Source organism: Cupressus sempervirens, chromosome 7 (genome assembly GCF_028749045.1).
Source record: "Cupressus sempervirens isolate cs-2001-9-10 chromosome 7, ASM2874904v1, whole genome shotgun sequence".
NCBI lineage: Eukaryota > Viridiplantae > Streptophyta > Pinopsida > Cupressales > Cupressaceae > Cupressus > Cupressus sempervirens.
In genome coordinates, this window is record NC_143124.1 from 667,361,791 (window position 1) to 667,372,957 (window position 11,167).

The following is an 11,167-nucleotide window of genomic DNA, read 5'->3' on the forward strand; positions in this document are numbered from 1 at the left end:
TGGAGTTGGAATGGAGAAGAAGCTCCACAATTACACTGCTATCCATTTTTGAGCAGTTTATTTAGTCCACTACATCAAAAGATGAACTACAACAATGGATTAATGAGTAGGATGTTGAGGGGATTGATGTCTTCAAGATGTCATATTTTGATTTTATGTCAGTTTGCATTAAATTGGTGGGAGATAAAATAAGAGAAACTCCAACTAATCAACTTCAATAGGAGGATTGGAGTCAGTTGCCACCTAAGCCACAAGGTCCCAAAGCAGCTCCACCATCACCCATTCAAGTCACATTTTATGTAGATAAAGGATCAGCCACTCCTCTCCCTCCAAACAATGAAGAAGAATAGGTTCAAGTAGGATAAGAGGAAGAGCTACAAAAAGTATCCACTGATGAAATGTCAAAGGAAGGACAAATAAGTGAGCAACCTCAGCAAACTTCCCAAGACATAGAGGTGAGAACTATGGACTTCACGGATACAAAGACTCCCAATGTGGATCTCTCACAAAAGGAGAAGACTCTGGAGAGGAGTGATAAGGGGAAGAGTATAGTTGAGAAAACTCCACCTTCAAAAGGAAAATCCTTGATAGAGCATGTTCCAAGATGGTTGAGGAAAGAAATCATTATAAAAAAAAAAGGCAACAATTCACTACTAAGGAAGAGGATAGGATGGAATTGATTGAAGTTCTTAGGAAACCTGAGTCGCCACAAAAGGATGCACGTGCATTAGCCTTCATTATGAGTGATTAGAACCAAGACATATTTGCTCACGTGGCTATCCATCCTTTGCATGTAGATTTTGAAGAATTGACTCCAAGAGATTATTAGATTAAGGAGTTCATGCTTGGGAAACCTACATTGGACATAGCTAAGTTGATGATGACATCAAGAATTAAAGAAGTGTTTAGGCACTTAGAATAGGATGGGGTAGAATTGATAACACTTTAGAGATAGAATGAGATCCTAAAAGGATATCTGAATGAATTTGATGGTCATTTAGATCCTGCAAATCCCAACGAAACTTTGAGCATATCACTGGAGAGAAGGGATAAGGGGACAGTACATCTAGACCCATTTTTGAAATCCTGTTAGCAATGGCGACAAAGTTTTGATGAGAAAGGTGTACAAATTATACAAGGAAATCTTAAGCTGCTACACCATATGTAGGATAATGCAGATAGGCTAGTGGCCATTTTTGAATCAAGATTTTGGTTTGATGGATGAAGTACATATGTGGGGCAAGGACTTGTAGGCACTATAGTCGATTAAAGGCCAAAGGTATCAAATGTTAATAGAGGTGTATATAGCGAAAGAGTTAGATAAGATTGATGATTGGATAGAGAAGATTGTGGATGGCAATAAAGTAATGGAAACATTACATGTGGAGATTCATAAGCTCAAAGATCAAACCCAAGAGAAAATTTCAGAGGCAAAGAAACATTATAGAGATGAGTGTTTAGACTTATTGAAGATGATTCAAGGGAAAAATTGATACCTATAGAGGTAGTAGTTGAGCAATTTTGGAAGACTTTTGAAGAAACTTCTAATGATGATGACATTAGACAAGCATTCAGAATGGAAGAAGCATTATTAGACTTGGATGTGAAATTGGGAGATTTTGTAGAGACTCGCATTGAGGTGGGAAACTATAGGCAGAAAGTGAAGGACAAATATGAAGCCTTAGATTTTCCAAATGCAGCTCAAGTTATTGAGATTATTGACAATAAGGGTAAATACCTATACATAGCTCTGCTATAAAGGGGAACAAAACCCAGAAGCCAGAATTTTAGTTTTGAGACTTGGTGAAATTTTCCATTTTGTGAACCTACTTTTGAGGAGCGTAGGTGTGCTTTTTCAAAGGTGTGCTGAAAGTTTTGAAGAATTCAGAGGTACAATGACAGTTAATTGCCAGTTCCAAATTTAGAGCTTCCCATGCATCAGAAATGCATTCTAATGATAATTTAACTCTTACAAACACCTAATGAACATGGAGCTTCTATTTTTGCCAATTCTAGACACTCTTATATCATCTAATGACTTTCTTCTTCTTATTTTCTCATGCTTTCTTTGCTTTAAGACATGTAAAAGCTCATGCATCCATTTAATAATATAAATATGGATGGAGTCCTACTAAGCACCAATTAGAGAGTTAGTTTGTACATAAATAGATTTGTTTTATTAGTTTAGAAGCATATGTTTGCATAAAGATATCTCTCACTCTCAACACAAACTAAGGAGAAGATTTCTCATAAATTCAGGAATGTAATATGTAATCAAGGCCACCATTATTTTGATACAATAATATATGCTATTGATGCTCACATTTGGAGTGTAGTGATTCTTGCCTAAGTGTGTTATATTTTTTAAATGTATGTTCATGGAATGTAATTGAGCCAATAGTTTTATTGTGTTGTTATAATTGTGTGATCTTTTAATTTTGATTTTCTCTACAAGTCTACAAATTCCACTGATGTACTTAGTTTGAGAAGAGATCATCATATTGTTCTTGCATAGCTTTTTGTCTTATATGAGCACACTTTTCATGGCCTTGCAATTTGATGAAAGTGAAACATCTTACGATTACTAAATTTCCATCAATCATTGCATCAGTGGAATTAAGGAAGCACTGCTCCTATTTTCATTGGTTACTCACCAATCTTTTTGAAGGCTTAACTTGTAGACGTGTTGTTTCTATAGCTTATGTCCATTAGGATTTTACCTTTCATGTTATTTTCTTAAATTTCTTGTTACCCTATCTTCATTATTTTCTTTACTAACCCCTTAGTTAAATTAGGAATTCATATAGTTTTTGATAAGGTAAATAGGTTTTAAGGGGTCCTGAAACCCATAAGTTTAACTATATAAATTAGGAATTCATATAGTTGCATTTTTATATTGCATTCATTAAAAAAAATAGAAATTTTTTTTTAAAAAATCTTTTTGTGTTTCTTATTCTTTTGAGATAGCAAGTAGATTTTACATCTGATATGAATTGTTTAAAGAACCAACAAAGGCCTCCTCGTGAACACTCACATTTATCTTCAACTGAGAAGATTCTAGTAAGTTGCAAGATCACCCAGAACCTTGGAGTTAATCCTAAATTAACTTTTCAAGAGAGGAGTTTGAAAGGATTCCTACCATTAATCATCGTGCAAAATGACGGCTCAACAAGTACCAATATATTACCTCCAATGATTGATATAACCAATTCCTTCATTTTTTGGTGCTTAGTCACTCTATTCTAAAATAGATTCTTCCCCTTTTCATTCCATCAACATAATTGCCCCACAACATATCCTCAATAAAACATCACATTGATATGTTCTACATAGGTCCTTATATATAAAAGTTTTACCTCTTTGATGTATGAACTAAGTGGAGTTTAGGAAAATTCAAGATTTTGCATCTAATCAAGATCTACAATCTATATTCATATTTTTCATCTCATTCATCTTCCTTTTATTTCATTGGTTTGTATTTTTCCTTGGGATCATCAACAATCAAATATCTCTTCCCAGTAAGTCTTTTGAAATGTCCTCCTCAATCTTGAAAACACATTTTCATACTCGATAGAATAGAAATCTATTGATTTATGTGAAATATCAAACTTTTATGTCCATTATGTGAAGATTTGTAAAGATGTTGTCATTTGGTAATAACATATCTTGGAAACCTCTATGCTCAGTAGTTATTGTACTTAGACTCTACTTGGTTAACTTTACTACTTGATGTACATGTCCTTGCTCAGTGTAAATTCTCAATGACCTCTCTGTCTTATATTCATCGATTGTCCCCTTCATCATAGCTTTACACTAATGAAAATACTTGAATGCTTATGGGAGTAAGATTTATATGCCTCATTTCTAAAATTTCTTTGATGTTTTTCTCTATTTCCTCTTTATACTTGTGGGGATGTCTATAAAGTGTAATAATTTTGGATTTTTTCCTTCTTCCAATTCTATGGCATGTTTAAAATCTCTTTTGGGTAAGTCTGGAGGAACATATTTCAACACTCTTTTATATTTCTTAAGGATGGGTTGAATATCTATATGGAATGTTTGTTCTTTTGTGGGTTTTTTCAATCTAGGATCATACATTGGGCTACCATTTCCCCTTGGTTATGTTTAAATATCTTCTCAATTTTATTAAATGATATTGTCTTGGTTTCCATTAGACATTCCTCTTAAATTTATTTCCTTTCCTTCATGTTTAAAGAAAATTTCAAGATTTGGTCCATCCATGACAAAGCATCCTAGGAAATTTATCAATGACATCCCTAAGATGATATCATTTTGTATATTTGCAACATAAAAATTCTACTTAATTATATTTTTTTTGGTGGAAATTTCCACTTGTGTAACTACCTTCATACAGTAGTTGATAGATCCATTAGCCAACTTAATCCTAAAGCCTTAAAAATCTTGAGTTTGTAGCCTCTTTTTTGCTACCAAGTGATTTCTAATAAAATTGTGAGAAGCTCTTCTATCCACTAGTGCAATTGTCTTTCAACCTCTAAGTATGTCCTTGATTTATAAAGGTTTATTCTCATCTTGAGAGATGACTGTTAGGGTTCCTTGTTCTAATTCCTCCATTATTGCCTTTTTATTTATTTCTTCAATTTGGTTTACTTGTCCTCTTTTACATCGATGTCCTCATTCCCAAGTTTCCCTACATTTGAAGCATACCTTTTTTGGATTAATTCTTCCCTTTGTTGATATCTATGTTTGGTACACCATGGTGTTTTACACAAGTAGCATAGTTTATTTTGGTTATCTCTCCTTGATCCTTCATCTTAGTGGAATATTTTAGAAGAAAAGTTTTGAGCTCTTTCCCTATTATTTGATTCAACAATTTTTGCCTTTCTTATAGATTCTTCTAGAGTTTGTGGTTAAACAAGTTTCACTATAGTTTTTTTGGATTCTTTAAGACATTCTATGAACATACATGTGAGTCTCTTTTGGAAGAGATTAGGAATCATGGCTTAAAATTACTCAAATTGTTTAACATATTCATCCAATGTCCATGCTTTTTTAAGATGTGTTAACTCTTGAAAGTACCATTCAACATCTTTCTCATCAAGTTTATTCATAAGTTTTTGCAAGAATTCTTCATACAATTTTACATCTTTATGCCCTAATGAGATATGTCCATGGGCCCACCAATCATGTGCTAGTCTACCTAGATGGATTATGATAAATAAAAGAGCATTTTCTTCCATCATAGGATTTAAAATAAAAAATGTATTTTCTTTTTCTAACAATTAATGGGTTGTGGTTTCCCCTAATCCATTAAAATTTGAAATTTCCACCTTGCTTACTTTTTATTTGAGTTCTTCATTCATATACCTTCTAGGAATCTCTTTTCTTTTATCCTTGCTAACTTCCCTAAATGAGACTGCTTCTCTAATGTGAGGTTCTAGGGCCACATATTCTCTTGTGATGTCCTTGATTCTAGTTGTAGGTTTCTCAACCTCCCTCCTCCTCTCTCAAGTGTACTTCTCTAAGTAAGAATGTGAGTTGAGGTAGGGTAGTGTTTTGGATCATATTAATATTTTTAGAATGGTTTGAACTAGTATCTCTCCCTACGTTAGTTTGACCTCTTAAATTATTAATTGAGTTTCCCATGTTCTGTAAAGCTTAGAGGAGGGCTTAATTTGACTTCTCTATTTGATTTACTATAATTCAATCAATTTTCTTCATATAGGATGTCATCTCATTTTTTAAATCATTCATTGTGGTCTTTTTTTTCTCCTCTTATAAGTTTGCATAATCTTTCACTCACAGGATCACAAGATTATGCTCTGATACCACTATAATGTGCCCACCTCTAGCTTGTGGAATGAATGTTGGAACCTACAACAAAAAATTTCATGCATGAATATATATATACATTGAAAAAAACATGTTAGAAATGATGAGATAATTAAATATCAGTCTAAATACTAGCCCTTACAAATCCCTCGAAATGAATTCTTCTCAAATTACCTAACCCTAAATTTAGAATTAATCCTCAATTAGGTAATTAGCATATGAAGAGTTCCTTTCTAAGGCCTCTAGGATCTCTATTGATGAATATGAGAGAGAGAGAGAGAGAGAGAGAGAGAGAGAGTCTCTAAGTGATTCTCCATAAATATCTCTCTGGGATTTCAACAATTGAAATCTTGACATTCTAATGAATATCCTCTATCAGACTCATACTTGGTCTCTAATGTGATTATCATATCCCACTAATTAATATATTAGGTTTATTACCCCTCTCTGATGTTAATCACTACCTATAACAACATTCTCTAATTGTCATATATCATATAGTTAACTAATATAATGATCATATTAGTATTACCCTTAATATATTTATTCCCTTGAAAGGAAAATTGTGTAGTGTATGTATAGATGTTTGAGGATACTCTAAGAAAATATTGTCAGTCAATATCTATGTTTATATTTAGGTCCTTGTCCCAGTTTCTTATTGGCATTTGATGACTAAGTTATTCTTTCCTATATTCCCTTGTAATTGCATAGAGTTTCCTTTGTAATGACATTTTTGTGTATTCTTATTCTTGTTTGATTTTACAATTTGGAGGATGTTGTTCTAGTTACTATCATGACTTTATATCACATTCTTGTCATTTTCTTACATTCTATCTACTATCATGTGCATTGTTGGTCATCCACTTTGGAAGGGTTTATTATTGAATATTTATATTAGTTGATAGGCTACTTCTCTAGAGATCCTTGTTCAGAAGTGTCCAGTTCAGTCTAGAAAATGGTTCAATTTGTGGAGATTTAGGTTAGAAAAATCAATGAAGCTTTTAATCTAGACAATGAGAGGGACTCACTGGATTGCTATGTGTCATGGATGATTGAGAGGCAGTAAAAAAGGAGTAAACGTGAACACCGAGCAATTTTTGTGGCTGAGTTTTGTGGCTTAGGTAAATGGATAGTCACCATGACATTACCGCCACCTATTGTATCATAGGAGTGAGTTGTTGAAATGCATATTTAGTATTCACAACGTCTTTCAAGATTTGTCTAGAGTGAAATCTTTCACCTTTTACTGTATTCTTTGTTACTACTTTATTTCTCAATTTTTAAAGATCTAACCTAAATTTCTTAGCTTTGTAAATTTTTCTATTGAATTTGATCTTTGTTTCCTTCTCACAATTATAGGATAATTGAAACCAAGAATTATTGCTACTTATTTAGAGTTTGAGATATAGCTTATCAGAGAAGAATAATGAGGGGTTTTAAATAGTAGTTTTAGTGGAGGCCATTAAAGCCAAACACATTATATTAATTGCTTCTTTCATAAATTTTTGCATCATTCCACTCTTCATAGTCATAGGAGATGCCAAGGGTGTGATTCTAATTTTGGTGCCCAAATTTAAAGTTTGTATATTTTTGTGTCGACTGGAATAAGAAACTTTCAAAATAGTCTATCCCTTCTATAGATCATTTGATTGCAATTGGGGACATTTATGGAGACCTCTAGAAGGCCAAAGAATACCTCAAAGTGGCACAAGTTATGGATGACAATGACAATTGGATTGGAGACAACACAACAGTGGTTTAGATGGGGTTTTTTCTTTTGATATGGCACTTTTATTTTTCTTCGTTTAGGTCAATCTTCAAATTTTGAATTCCTAGGAAAACTTGTTTGAAGAATTTTATTTACAATTTATGATCAATCATTCCATTTTTTTACTATGTGTGATGCTGTGGAATTGGATATTCTTCCTTAAATATTATTAAAATCCTGTTTCTTATGGTTAAGGTTGGGGATCTCCTTGACAAGGGAGGAGAAGAACTCAAGGTCATTTATATACTCAAAAAACTAAAAAAATACGTAGAGAAATCAGGTGGAGGATTCATCAGAATGAATGGAATCATGAGATCATGAACATGGAAGGAGATTACAGGTTTGCAACCTAATTCCTAATTCTATAGGTCTTATTATGTGTCATTATTTATCATTTAGTTCATAACCTCTACTATTCTCTAGGTCATGATTCTATGACTAATAAACATCAATTAGGCTTTATGCTTGACTTGGAATTTTAGGCTTATGGCTCCAAATCCCTAATTATGTGGTTGGGTAGAATAGCTTTTTATTTTCTTATTTTTCTATTTTTCTGTAACTGTATTAAATTGAAAGGAGTTCCTCAGATTTTTTAATGATTAACTCTTTTTTTTTTTTTTTTAAATAATTGATGGTCATGGTTCAAACAAAAACAAAATTCTTTTTATAAGAATAAATAATTCACTTAGCACCCACTGCATGTGGGTAATGTTTACAGGGTCAATTCAAGACTTCTAAGGAGATAATGATTACAAGGGTGAATTTAGGGCTCTTCAGGAGATTGGCATCCCAATACTCTTGCATCAACATCACTGGATCTAATTTTGAAGTTTTCCATGGGGTAAAGATCATAAAAAAAACACAGTGGTTATTGTTAATTTCCATACTCATTGTCCTTTGTATGTAGTTTTGTAGATTTCCTATTTTATATTTCTAAATTCATAAATGTGCAAGGACATTCTAGGTATATGACTCAAGAAGGATTGGAGGAATTCAAAAATTGGGCACATTGGTATACAATGGGAAATAGTGTGAAAAGTCTCTATAAAGGCCTGAGAGTCAAGAAGGATATTTTTGAAGAGATACCTACTATTTTTCTGCCTGAATGGAGGGCAAGAATAGAAGCTCTAAGGCTCGGAGGACCAATTTCAGGTATGTTTCAATGCATTTGGCTAGATGCTTGAATGTTGATGAGGATGAGAAAACTAGATTAACTCTATTAACCATTTTTTAACAAAAATCATCTTCCCAAATGCCAAAATGCTCGAGTGAGTTAGCGTACCAAAATTTGTTCTCTTTGGATCAACCAGAATCTTAGTTGGCCCTAGAAGAGTTTTTGTCCTGAACAACAAAATTTTTTTTTAAAACATCAAATGTTAAAACTACAAAGTTACCAAATATATCAAAGCTTGTAGTTGTTGGATTCACTATAACTTGCGATAGCCTTTCCTTTCACCAAAATTCATAAATATTTTACCCAGTCTAGAAAATTGTTTACTCTCAACTCTAAATCCTATCTTAGTGGATTCACTTGAGCTTATAGTTAATGGATTCCCCAAAACTTGACAATTTTTTTTTTTATAAAATAAAATAAAAATGAGAATTAAAAACTCTTCAGTTAGTAAATATTCATTAAAAGTTAGTGTACTTAAACCCAAAAATGAATGGCTTTTCCAGAAGTTTTGCTTATTGTATGCATTAGAATTCACTCTTGGCAAGGTTTTCACACAAATTACAGAAAACAAATCACCAAACAAGCAACCTTTCCAAAAATAATTTTTCCTTAGTTCCAAACCCTAAACCCTATGGCAACCTAATTCATCTCCCAGAACTTGTATCTATTAGTCTCAAAGTGAATTTAATGTTATTATTTCCAAATCTTAACTAAGAAAAATCTTAAACCCATATATAGCTTATTTATAATGGAAGGATTCACCAACTACTACTTTTGTCTAAAAAATGACATAATTTATAAAAAAAATTGTAGCTAGGTTTGTGATCAATCATACCACTATTGTTGTGGTTGGTGGATCTTTTTTTGCTCTTGTCGACACATGAGTTCCACGGATTCGAGAGAATGAATGAGGACGTGAGAGATTTTTTTGGAGCAAACGCAAATCCATGGTCCTTGTACCAAAAAATGGTGAAAATGTGGTTGGTCCTACTTGAAATTTCCTAAATGTATATATTTTAAATTATATGAAAATTAGACAAAAAAAACTTTGATCTCATATAATCTAAACCATTGATAATTTTTGTTTTCCACAATCTATAATCGTGAGTTTTTAATTTGTTAAAATTTATCTTTGATATTATGGTTGTTGGCCAATTGTCTACTAGTTATTTTTTCAATTATATTTGTACAAAGCTATTTGAATATGAGTGCAATATCTCTTAAAGATACCTATTTTTTTAATTATATCCAGGTCTTAATCATAATCTTGAAATAGATATGATAGATTTGGAAGCTTTTTAATAGTCACATTATATCTTGTTTGTGTAAATGGTTAGATTTTATAATTAATCTTGAAATAGATATGATGGATTTGGAAGCTTTTTAATAGTCACGTTATATCTTGTTAATCATCACATTATATCTTGTTCATGCAAATGGTTAGATTTTCTAATTATAAAGTAACATATAATGTGTAGTTTTTATTATTAAAAAAAAAAACTTTTTAAACTATCTATTACCTTGAATATCATGACTATTATCCAATTTTTACTAACTTTTTTTCAATTATGTTTGTAAAAACAAATAGTGAATATAGATGTGCACATGAGTGTAACATCCCTCCAAGACACTGATTTTAAGCTAATCAAGAAAGTCATCAGCTATAAGCAAGTCTTAATCATAATATTGAAAAAAAAATGATGGAATTTGAAGTTTGTTAATCATCACATTATATATTGTCTTTGACATATCAAGAGGATGATGCAAAACTAAAAATGCTTTGAATATTGTCTCTTTGAAAGAGGATGACGTAAATCTAAAAATGTATTGTATGTCCATGGAATGATTCAATATATTGTACGATATGATAGTATCATTGGATCGTGTTGCCATGAATGTCCATGGCATAATTCAATATAGTTGGATATGATACTTAGTATTAATGGATCTTGTTTGTGCAAATGACTAAAAGAATATCCATGGAATAATTCAATATCGTTGGATATGATACTAAGTATTGTTGGATCTTGTTTCCTTTGATGTCCATGGCATAATTCAATATAGTTGGATATGACACTTAATATTGATGGATCTTTTGCGTTGAATGTCCATGGCATAATTCAATATATCGTAGGCTATGATAGTATCATTGGATCTTGCTGCCTTGAATATCCATGGCATAATTCAATGCAATTGGATATGACTCTTAGTATTGATGGATCTTGTTTGTGCAAATGACTAAAAGAATGTCCATGGTATAATTCAATATCATTGGATCTTGTTGCCTTGAATGTCCATGGAATAATTAATATAGTTGGATACAACACTTAGTGTTGATGGATCTTGTTTGTGAAAATGACTAAATTTTGGTTATATTGATAAGAAAATTTTGTGCCTATAAAATATAAGATTTT

General features: G+C 32.0%; 1 pseudogene; it reads left to right on the forward strand.

Annotated features, from left to right (window-relative positions):
- The first annotated feature begins 398 nt into the window (after window positions 1–398).
- LOC149548434 (shewanella-like protein phosphatase 2) lies at window positions 399–9,758 on the forward strand (annotated as a pseudogene).
- The last annotated feature ends 1,409 nt before the right edge of the window (window positions 9,759–11,167 follow it).